This window comes from Nanorana parkeri, unplaced genomic scaffold (assembly GCF_000935625.1).
Source record: "Nanorana parkeri isolate BGI_ZX_2015 unplaced genomic scaffold, ASM93562v1 scaffold284, whole genome shotgun sequence".
Classification (NCBI taxonomy): domain Eukaryota; kingdom Metazoa; phylum Chordata; class Amphibia; order Anura; family Dicroglossidae; genus Nanorana; species Nanorana parkeri.
The window spans coordinates 989618-1001137 of NW_017306552.1; the positions used below are offsets into that span (position 1 = coordinate 989618).

Here is an 11520-nt window from a genome sequence, read left to right on the forward strand (position 1 = left end):
AGCAGAGACCGCGTAGAATAAAATAGTGGCAGTTGTAAAATGTTATGTTGCATGATATTAGCGGAACTCTCTATCAAACCCAAAATTTTAGTAAAAATGTCACTCACTTAATTTTAGTACACAAAATGCCAGCGCTGTCACAGGAGGCTGAGCTCTCCTCCCCACTCTGCTTGCTCAGCCTGCTGCGACAGCTGTCAGAAGGAGAGCGGGTACAAGCAAGCAGTCAGTGATGAGTGTTTGTAAATAATTTAGGACATGGTATGTTTACTATATCCTCAATTATGAATGAATGGGAAGTGATCTGCATCACCTCCTGTTCATTCATGATTGTGGTTATAGTAAACACACTCTGTCCTCATGTTATGAATGAACAGGAACACTCAGAGGATTCCTGTTCATTGATAACAGGGGCTGCAGAAAAAGAGATTGAGGACTCTGTGTTCTCAATCTCTTTTTCTATTTTAAAAAGGGAAATATCAGGGGTATGTTTAGACCCCCAATATTTCCCCGAAGCCCCTAAAAGTAAAAAATAAAAATATTTAAATGTTAAAAAAAATGAATAAAAATATAAAAGAAGAATATTTAAAAAGTTTATAAAAAATAAAAATAAATGTATTTCTGTTTTGTCATTTTATTTCGGTGCACCCCTAATGAATACAATTAAAACAGAGGAAAAACAAACAAAAAACACCCAGTAAATACTAAATTATGTACTTGTTAATTCCATCCAACACCTAACCAACTACACAAGTGATCCTTACCATCTTGTCTTGAATTGTATTGTAACTGTAATGTCTTCCTTATATTGTAAAGCGCTGCGCAAACTGTTTACGCTATATAAATACTATGTAATAATAATAATAATAATAATCATAATGACAGCACTATTTCAGGTACACAAGCATTCCCGCTAGCTTTGCCAGGAAGAAAAATAAAACCTGTTCCCAGCATCTTTGTACAAAACTCTGAAAACAAAGCATGTATGGGAGTCTCCACTTCCGTAGCATAGTGTCCGGTGTGCAATGGCTAGTTTAATCCACAAGGCATGATGGGAAGCAGGAATTACGCCTCTAGCAGGCCAAAATTGTGGCAGCACTAACTTTCCATTATAAAAATAAAGACACAAAAAAGAATTATTCAGCTTTGCGAATGTATTGCCGACATTCTGTTTGGTAATAAGGTTTTCTCAGAATAGATGACTAATCGGAGGCTTTGCAGGTCTCCTGAGAATGTGCCAAATCATTCGCTGCAAGGATTCTCAGTGACAGGGAAAGTGAAGAAAGACGCAATCACAGGCTCATTGACAGGAAAAGGAAGGACATCTGGGTGGGAAAAAAGCACACTCAGCACTTCCATGCACGGAGCACGGCCTCTCGGGTCACACCAGAAAGCCAGCAGCTAAGATGATGCCGTTCTGCTTTGGATCATGCAAATTCATGCGTTCTAGTCTACGTACTGCAAGGACGACAGTAACATTTATCCTCTTTGTTTTCATTAGGATTTTAGTAGTTATGAACAGGGCTGCAGCTAGGGCTGCAACAACTAATCGACATAATCGATTATAATCGATTATTGAAAAAGTTGTCAACTTTTTCAATAATCGATTCATCGGCTTCCGATCAGTTGGCCCTGTTCACGGCTCCACACAAGCTGCGCGCCGCACCTCTTCCCCACCTCACGCTCGCCGCTGCCAGACCCGCCCGCCCGCATCCACGCCGCACCTCCTCCCCGCCTCACACTCACCGCCCGCCCACATCCACGATTGGCACAGGGACGCGGGGAGATGTAGTAAGGAGGAGCAGGTGTGGGGGGATGACAGCCGCCGATAGACAGGCCCGATCTCAGAAGCAAGTTGCTGGAAGACTGCTCAGGTAAGCCTGCACTTTCCCACACATGGTGCTCTATAATGTATTGCTGGGATTTGTATTCCTCTATAGCTGATGGTACATTGTGCTGTATATTATACATAGGAATACACATCCAGCAATACATTATACACTGTATGTATAATGTATTGCTGGGATTTGTTGTATTCCTATATAGCTGGTGATATTCTGCACTGCACTGTATAGAGGACTACAAATCCCAGCAATAGTACATTATACAGCGCAATGCAGAATACCACCAGCTATAATGTACTATTGCTGGGATTTGTTGTAGTCCTCTATAGCTGGTGATATTCTGCATTGCGCTGTATAATGTACTATTGCTGGGATTTGTAGTCCTCTATAGCCGGTGCAATTCTGCATTCATTGCTGTATAATTTTACACTTTCCTTTTCACTATATTGCACACCACACTATTTTTTTCCACCGCTCCAAGCTTGCTCCTGTGATGGACTACAATCTCAATACAAACTAGTAGTCCCATCACTGGAGCCATTTTTGATTTTTTTTTTGTGTTTATCCGATTAACCGATTAATCGAACTTAATAATCGGCTAACTAATCGATTTTGAAAATAATCGTTAGCTGCAGCTCTAGCTGCAGCTAACGATTATTTTCATAATTGATTAGTTATCTGATTATTTTCGATCAGATTTAAAAAAACATCCTTGATTTAAAATAAAATATGCGGCGATACCCGACATGTGTAGCGCAATCGTCGTTTTTCTATGTAGGTGCAATCGACTTGGGTTTGTAAGTACATGCGTGTTTGCAGGGTTGGGGGACTTTCAATTTTTTTGGGGGAGGGGGGATTTTTAGTTTTATTTTACCTCATTGTGATGGTACATTGGGGGTGACAGGTTCTCTTTAAAGGTGACATTAGGGGTATTTTCATCACCTTTCTACTTCACTGGATTCAGCTGCGGAGGCAGCTGAATGTCAACACAACAGGCAGTGGCTTGGAGCAATGGCCAGCCTGTTATTGGTTATTGTCAGGGAACCAGGGGTGTCACCTCTCCTCAGGGCCGCCAGATATGGTGTAGGGCACGGGGTCCCCTTCTGCTTGGCAGGGTTTCTGGCACCGGGGTTGCGGGTGCGCATATTGCGCGGCTGGCACACGCACGTGGTGGTCAGGCTGCGCTCGCACGTAGTGGTATCAGGTGTGGTCCATGCTGGGGGAGGTTCCAAGCACACACCTTACGTCCTTTCCCTCATGCCATCGGTTCCTAGATGGAGAAGCCTCCTGGTTGTCTCGGCGGACAGGGGGCAGTCCTGGTTCCTATTGGGTATAAATTCCAGTCAGAGCACTGGCTTGTTGCTGAGTTATTCTACCTATATGGTGCAACCACCTACCCTCTTATGTTGGATACTGCTGCCGTTCCCTGGCCCCTCATCTGATTTCCTGGTTACTGACCCTTTGGCCTGCCTTCCCGTTCTTGAACCTAGCCGCGTGCCTCGACCCGGACTGGACTTTGACTACACCTTTTGGATTGCTCCTTTGTACCTCGATTTCGGATCTCCTTTGCCCGTTTCCTGCCAGTGGGTTCCACTTCACGGCTCAAGCCGGTGATACCCCCTGACAGTTATTTTAAATTGCAATAAGCCAATAGCAGGCTGGCTATTGCACCCGCCCACTGCCTACTGTCAATCGGCAGAGGAGGGAACTGAAGGAGAAAGTCCTACAGAACCAACCAGCGGCAAATAGGATATTCTTGTAAATGTAATATTTTATATGTAGCAAGTTTGTTTTTACATTTCCAGAGTCCTTCCCTAAGTCATGCTGCCTCCTACCCAGTCACCCCATCCTACATCTGACCTCTCCTCCTGTCTATTCCAATATCTCACTGCCCACCTCTGTCCCTTCTTTAAACATCAATGGAAAGCTGCGTCTTCCAGGGAGCATCAACTAAAGATTACACAAGGCTGACACAATCCGCTTATCTACAACATTACATTTCATCACTAATGCATCTTCATTTACCGGTAATCCCTCTGAATACCTCCCCTGACACCACAGCTGCACGGCCCGTTCATGGCTAATAGTCAGCACAAGCACCTACAGCTCTGACAGTCATCATTGTGAAATCATTATAGTTATTGGAAATCAGTATACGGCCCCCAATTCTCTCCACACATTCTAAAATGGATTATCAGAACACTGAGAAGATAGGCAGCAGAAAGTAGGTTTCTCTGTATCTTTGCCTTCATATAAATCGAGGAAGTCATTAATGATTAAAGATACAGAAGTGAAAAATCAAGCAATGAATTTTACACTAGGGACTGTGCCTGCCCAGGGAGCATTCCTCATCCAGGCTGCCCCACAGCCTAAGGGAATGGAAATGCCTTTTATGTTATGGCAAGCTTCATTCACAATATTCTACACAAATACTGTATTTGGCAAGTGCAATTTCAAGCCAGCAGGCTCCTTTTCATGTTTACCAGATTAACCCTAAAGTGACAGTAAAGTCACATTTTCCCCCATGCTGCTTTAAGGACTTACCTTAGGTGATGCCTCTTGATCCGATCATCTTCTTCCTTCCACTTGTATTCAGCATTCCCTCCAGCGCCGGTTCCAGTCTCTGATCCAGCGCAGACTCCTCGGGTCCCACGGAGTCTGTCCAATGTGCACGCTCCTAGCTGCGTACATTCATCTCCACTGTGTCTATCCTCTTCTCCCCGCGATCTCCATGCAAAGAGTTCTACTGCGCATGCGCCCGCACTCATCTTCCTTGACGGCTGCTCGAGAAGCTTTTGCTCTTCAGATGGGAGCGAGTGGTGGAGACACAGGTAAGTTTTTACCTTTTTGATAACTCTTAATTTTAGTAAATGTTTTTGCACATATCTACTGCTTGCTACTTTAACTGCTTTCTTGATTAAAAAAAAAAACCTGTTGCAGAGCTCAGATTACACACACAGCTGAATGAGAGGCTCAACACCCATTTTTGCCTTTAAGCCCTCGTTCACACCTGAACGTTTTGTAGCGCGTTCTACGCTCGACGAACGCTCTACAAAACGCTCAAAAATATAAATCCCATTGTATTCAATGGTCTCGTTCCCAACTTGGCGTATTTCCGCCCGTCCCTAACGCACCTGAAAAGGTACAGGTACTGCTTCGGGCCGTTTTGTTGCGCGTTTCCATTGGGATACAGCCAAGTAGCCTTCGGAAACGCGCGACAGACGCGCATATGCAATACGCCTAGGTGTGAACGAGACCTTAAGACTCAATGCAGAGTTAGGCTCTGTTCACACCTAGGCGTATCGAATATGCGCGTTTCGTGACGCACGTTTTTACCGCGATTCGCCGTAAAAACCGCGCGACAAACACGCGTTTCCGAGGGCTACTTGGCTGTATGCCAATGGAAAACGTGCAACAAAAACGCCGCAAAGAAGCTCATGTACCTTTTCAAGCGTAGGCCGTTTTGTAGCGCGTTCAGACGGGCTGAAATACGGCAAGGTGTGAACCATACCCATAGAAAACAATGGGATTTTCATGTTTGAGCGTTTTGTAGAGCGTTCGTCGAGCATTGAACGCGCTACAAAACGTTCAGGTGTGAACCAGGCCTTAGAGAGAATTATTCATCATTGCCAGCTCCCTTTGGACTGTTTTACAAAGTGTGGGAATAACTTTCAAGACTGACTCAATATGCATTAAACTGTAACTTATATCATCCACCCGAATGAGCCCCTTTCAAGAGCACTGCAGTAGTATGCGGCCTGAACAGGCTTCTGTATGTGATATACCTGCTCCTTTCGGTGGTAAAGGACATGCAATTACACTGCAGGCAAATGTATAAATCTGAGCGGGCTCTACAAAGGAGGTTTTGCATAGATTTTCTTTATGTACAAAGTACACATTTTTTATTTAGTATCTATTTTAAAGCAGAACTCCAGGACTGCAAGGGTTAACTGCTCATTTTGGACTAGGGGCTGAATTAAAGATACCCTCACCCAATCCTCGGTCCTGCCTGGCTGCTAGATCGAACCCTGCAGCGTCTTCTCCCCTGGACGGGGGGGGTTAGGCTCATTACAAGTGATCTTGGCATTGCCGAGATGACTTGTACAACAAAAACTGCAGCTTCCCGGCTCTACATTTAGCTTTGCTTGCGCGAAGCAGGACTAAACGTAGGGAACAAAAATAAAGAAAACTACCCGCCTGGCACCCGGAACTGTATGTCTCGGACATGAGTTAATAGGAGGAATTCCACACCCCTGCTGCCCTAAGGCTAGGGCTCGGTGATCTTGTGGGTAAACCGGCCCTGCAGCTGATATAGATAAGTGATAAGCATCATCAAGGTAGCCAAGAGCCACACATTTTCCCAGAGATAATGATTAACGAACATGTGACAAATTATTTTGAGGCATTACCAGGGATCTGACACATTTTCTTTTCAGAGCAGCTTTAGCCATGTATTATTAGAACAGAGGAACCAGCACCCAGCAACGTCTGTTGAGAAGAATAACAATCACTTTTTCAGCATTCCATGTGTACCATACCCAAAACTGACCATAGGCGACGCTTTAAAAGCTTTCACTGCGCATCAGTTTAGTGATATCAGTGATTAATGGCCCTAGAATTATTGCTCTCACTGCGACGTTCACAGCGATATGTAACATGTGCAGCGTAATGGACGCAATCATCGTTTTTGCACCCGACGCATGTTTGCGTGTGTATGTATGGGTGGGGACTTTTTAAAAAATGTTGTGGGCTTTTTTTTATTTTTTCAAGTGTGACTAATTTTTTTTGCAACTTAACCTTATTTTTATCACACATATGTCCTCTTTATGGAGACATCAGGGGTCTCCCTGTCACCTAGGGACCCCCAAAGAAGCTGATGAAGCAGATATCTGCTTCATCAGCTTCTCTCCAGCTTCTGAAGCTGGAGAGTGACACAAGAATGCGGAAGTGATGCAATATACATCAGTTCCGCATTCTGACAGCGGAGAGGGGAATGGAGGGAGTTTGTGTACCGACCTCCCTCTGATCCCCTGTCAGAGAGCCCCCAGACCAGCGGGAGGGGGGGGGTGCAAATGCCGCCACGTGATACGAGCGATCGCTTGTATGTAAACAGGCATCGCTGCCTGTTTTTAAATTTTACCAGTTTCCCGCTGGGCTGCGCTGTTAGCCGAGTGGGCGGGCCTAACAGGCCGTCTTTAGAAGGCTTGTTACATCCCGGAAGCTCCCAGCCGGCCGTTTAATTACAACGGTCGGCCGGGAGGCGGTTAAGACCTTATTTTACAATTTCTCCTAGAAGATCTGTTAATAGGTTGTACATTGCACAAGCAGAATCAGACAATATAAGGTTTTGCATAAACTACATTTCCTGTTGTTGGACACTGCAATTAGCCTCTTCTACAAGTAAATCGCCTATGAAAGGACACAATGTCATGATGTTAAAAAATAATAAAAAAAAAAAAAAAAGCAAGCTGGTTATATCAGGGGACAAATTAATATGGAATTCAAGAGCCAGCAGATATTTTTAGGGGCCAGTTCCATTGACAAAGTTTAGTGCCAGCTAATTTTTAACGAGCATTGGCTACCTGGCTCCTTAGATTGTCCAGCCCTGGGTTCTATGTAAGGGAATCACTTCTCCTACACACATACAGATCTGTAAGTCACTTGTGAAATCCTGTAGCAAACTAGACACCTCTCCAGCTACTTTGCACTGTAGCAGATTGTAATGGATAGACAGGATCTTCAGGGTGACCACGGAGCAATTACCATGTATATGGCTTCAACAGGAAACCCCTGGCTAATCTGTCTCTGCAGAACAGTTGTTTGTCACTGGTTCCTTCAAGGTACAGCTGGTGATGGGGTGTTTATACATACTTCTCAACAGAACAGCAGGGCTTCATTGCTGCCTGAGTGATCCATTACAATACAGGAAGAGCAGGGGCGGGGCCTCAGTGTTGCCTGAGTGATCCATTACAATACAGGAAGAGCAGGGCCGGGGCCTCAGTGCTGCCTGAGTGATCCATTACAATACAGGAAGAGCAGGGACAGGGCCTCAGTGCTGCCTGAGCGATCCATTACAATACAGGAAGAGCAGGGGCGGAGCTTCAGTGCTGCCTGAGTGACCCATTACAATACAAGAAGAGCAGGGGCGGGGCTTCAGTGCTGCCTGAGTGATCTATTACATTACAGGAAGAGCAGGGGCAGGGCTCCAGTGCTGCTGGGGTGATCTATCACATTATAGAAGGAGCAGGGGCAGGGCTTTAGGGCAGAGAAAAATTAGGTCCCCGTCCCTGCCAGACAGGGCTGTGTTGCATGTCAAAGCTCTGTAAATCTAAGGCCCCGTTCACACCTTTCCGTTTTGTTGGGTGTTCAACGCTCTATGAACGCTCTACAAAACGTACAACCATGAAAATCCCATTGTTTTCTATGGGTCTGGTTCACACCTTTCCGTATTTCCGCCCGTCTGAACGCCCTACAAAACGGCTGACGCCCAAACAAGTACATGTACTTCTTTGGGCCGTTTTGGAGGGCGTTTTCCATTGGGATACAGCCAAGTAGCCTTCGGAATCGCGCGACGACGAGGTAAGACAGCTCCCATATATGTATTTAGTAATGTCCCTGGGGACCTAACCCGGTGAACACAATTTCCCTCTCCCGCTCCTGTTTCCGTCGCACAAGGGCCCTAATATACCTACTTCTTAGGGCCTGTTATCATCGGCTGCACTGGGCAGCCCAAAGCATAGGCAAGGCAGTTTGTCTTCTTAATAAGAAAGTCAGTTCACACCACGGCAGTGATCTCCCTCTGGGTTTCATCAGACTAATATCAGATACTTCAGAGTGTAGGCATGGCGAATTGTTGTTTCTATGTCAGGCATTACTATAAACTGGCCGACAGCTAATCAGTGCCACACACAAAGCCAGTCCCTTGCCACAGCCAGGGACACTACCAATGTAACCTGCATGGAGACCGGTATGGCAAACATGCAAGTATTTCAGCCTTCTTAGATTTAGAGGTAGGCAGCAGAGAACATTTTAATGCACGAGTTTAAATTCCCTTCAAAGCAGCCATGCTGACTCTGAGAATCAAGAAATGTGGAAGAACAAGCAAAAGCAGCTCTGTATCCTTATCCCATCAGAACAGGAATGTCTGTTTCTATATAGAGACGCATGTTAGGATGCAGACAGATTGACAAAGTGAATGTGTGCTGGATATGAAGCAGGTTACACAGCATGCCAACAAATACAGAAGGCTTGCTGATTTCTGACCTTAAGGGCCTGTTCACATGATTTTCAGGTCCTGATCAGGTCCAGATCTGCAGACGCGGTGCTATGTGTTTTTGCCGCGTTTTTCGTTTCTGGACCGTTTCCTGACCGGGCAAAATGTGACATGCAGTATTTTTACTGTCGTTACTGACTGTGCACATGAGAACTGTAGCCCATAAAACACTTAGGCCCGGTTCACACCCGGGCGTTTTGTAGCGCGTTCGAACGCTCTGCAAAACGCTCAAACACCGAAATCCCATTATTTCCTATGGGTATGGTTCACACCTGGGCGTATTACAGGCCGTATGAACGTGCTACAAAACGTCCTACGCCCAAAGAAGTACAGGAGCTTCTTTGGGGCGTTTTTGTCGCGCGTTTCCATTGGGATACAGCCAAGTAGTCCTCGGAAACGCGCGTTTGTCGCGAAAAGCGACAAACGCACATATTCGATAAGCCTAGGTGTGAACCCAGCCTTAGGGATACATTGGGATGCATTTTTAGTGGAGGAGCGTACGGATCAGGTCAGCACCAAAAACGGACGTCGTGTGAACAGGCCCTAAAGGACGACAGTAGGAATGAATAGGAAATGGAGAGGCACTAGGCATCCCCACAGCAAAGACCTCCATAGCTCATGAACAGACAAGTGGCATAGCTGGGGAGTGCTGGGATAGACAACGTTTTAAGGTTATCTGTACTGTATCTGAAGGCTTGTCTAGGGATTTGGCAGACTGAGTGCCAGTCCGTGCATAAGACAGGGAGCCAAGCTTAGAGAAGGGGTTCCGACACGGGGGTTGAGGAAGTGGAGAAACAAAAAGGGACAGTTCTTAAACGATAAGTAGGAAGAAGAGTGTTCCTCAGGGTTCTCTCGCTGAGGAAAGTGGGTGCTCCTGCCACCAGTAGAATCTTTGAAGGTGTTTTCAGGAGGTGGTCCAAAGAAACGCTGTCCCTCTAAGGCAGTGGTGGCGAACCTTGGCACTCCAGCTGTGCCAAAACTACATATCCCAACATGCATCTGCCTCTGGGAGTTATGTCTGTGGCTGACAGAGCCTTGCAATGCCTCATGGGACTTGTAGTTCCAAAACAGCTGGAGTGCCAAGGTTCGCCATCACTGCTCTAAGGCCATGCAGATCAAACACTTTTTCTTTACAAAGTCCACAGTCCAGCACTTAAGCCAAAGTGCCCTGCGCATATGAACTGACATGATGCACATACAAGAAATAAGAAGCTTCTAGCAAACCGTCACAGCTGAAATTTAACGCTGCAGCCAGTGGAGGAACAATCGTCATAGCAACCCCGGCGGCCGCTGTGGGGCCCGGGGCAGGGCTAGGACATCCCCCTGAAGCCGTGCGGGCCGCTAGGGCATCTCAGACTGCTGGCTGTCACCGGAGGATGTGAGGAGGAACACGCCACTGTTCAGATCACCGACAACCTGTCAGTGATGTGTGCAGCGGTGCGTTCCTCCTCACAGCCGCTGCTGAGTCAGTGACAGCCAGCAGCTGTGGTGGAGGAGGCGTGGCCCGGCTATGGAGGCGGGGCCCGCCAGCGACCGTGGAGGAGGAGGCGGACAGTGGATCGGGGCTCACAGGTAAGAGGGTTTGACCAGCCCACCTGAGACCCAGCAGAGCCCACCATACAGTCTATGGTGGACTCTGCAGGGTCACTCTCAGACGTGCTGTTTGGGTTATCAGGTGGGCGTAACTAGAAATCACAGGGCCCCATACAAAATTTTGCTATGGGGCCCTGTGATTTCTAGTTACGCCCCCGGCTACAGCTATCTGGATTCAACAATGAACATTAGCTGCAGTTAGAGCTGCAAAAAGATCCCCGAGCTCCCTGTTGGGGTTTAATTACTTTCTTGTCAAAGATAATGCAACAGAAGATGTCAAAACAAGCAAAAGGTGGACGAGAGACCCACAACTCCCAATTCAGACAGGAACAGCATTGGGTCTCATTGTTAGATAATCCAGGACATAAGAAACCATGGGCCAATTTAAGCCAAATTGTCACTGCTAGGTGTACTGACCCTTCAAAATGTATCTAAACCCAGAACTGAAATGTATTATCCTACATTATGGAGAAAACAGGATTTTTCTTCCCTGAAATCTTGCTTTTGCTGTAATGTCACCTAGTGATTGTGCCAGTAAGAGTTTTGCCCCCCTCTACCATAGCGTAACAAGGCTCACTTGTGGGTACCAGACATGTCTGTGAAGGTTCTCATTCATCCAGGTCATGGTATATCTGTCAAAAATAGATCTAGGCAACTGGACTTGCTGTATTTTTCTTGAAGACGTTTCACTGCTCATCTCAATTCAGAAAGGAAGAAAGCATTCTGAATTGAGAAAGCTGGTTCCTTCCTACCGGAGGAGCCACTAAAATAATTTTCAGGCCTTGGGGAACCTTTATTACAATCAGTACATTG

At 46.2% G+C, this 11520-nt stretch overlaps 1 protein-coding gene across 1 annotated transcript in view; it reads right to left on the reverse strand.

Moving 5' to 3' along the window:
- ITSN1 (intersectin 1) overlaps positions 1–11520 on the reverse strand; it is a 140547-nt gene that overhangs the window by 128141 nt on the left and 886 nt on the right. The window lies entirely within an intron of this gene.